This window comes from Morone saxatilis, unplaced genomic scaffold (assembly GCF_004916995.1).
Source record: "Morone saxatilis isolate NCDOM2014 unplaced genomic scaffold, NCSU_SB_2.0 Contig5, whole genome shotgun sequence".
Classification (NCBI taxonomy): Eukaryota; Metazoa; Chordata; class Actinopteri; family Moronidae; genus Morone; species Morone saxatilis.
The window spans coordinates 15596602-15597097 of NW_023340095.1; the positions used below are offsets into that span (position 1 = coordinate 15596602).

A 496-nucleotide genomic window follows, 5' to 3' on the forward strand; every position below is an offset into this window, starting at 1 on the left:
GTGTGTGTGTTTATTGACTGTGTGTGTGTGTGTGTGTGTGTGTGTGTGTGTGTGTGTTTGTGGGGTTGAGGCAAGATTCACATATGCTGTCTTCCTAAATATAGGCAAAGACAAAGCAACATACGTTAGCTCAAATGGAATGTGTCTCAAAAAGCTTGTAGTTTTTATTTGCAAATGATATGCTGTGTGAATGAAAAATGGCCCAGAAAAGAGAGGTAATTGACTTCTGATAGTGCAGTGTTGTAATGTACATGATTAAACTGCATTTTCTGGCATTTTATTCATTTATTAATCCAATTAGACATATAATTGCAAAGATTTAATTGTTTTTCTATTAATATATCTGACAATTGATACATCAGCCTGGCTGATTTATTGGTCCAACTCTAATCCATAGTCAGTTCACATTCTTGCTCATGAATAATGACAAGGACTAAAGATTATGGACGTGTCAGGAAAAACAGTAGTTATTCAAAAATGCCTGTACCTGTGCTGC

General features: G+C 35.5%; 1 protein-coding gene across 1 annotated transcript in view; it reads left to right on the forward strand.

The window, feature by feature from the left end:
• igsf3 (immunoglobulin superfamily, member 3) overlaps positions 1 to 496 on the forward strand; it is a 61935-nt gene that overhangs the window by 11024 nt on the left and 50415 nt on the right. The window lies entirely within an intron of this gene.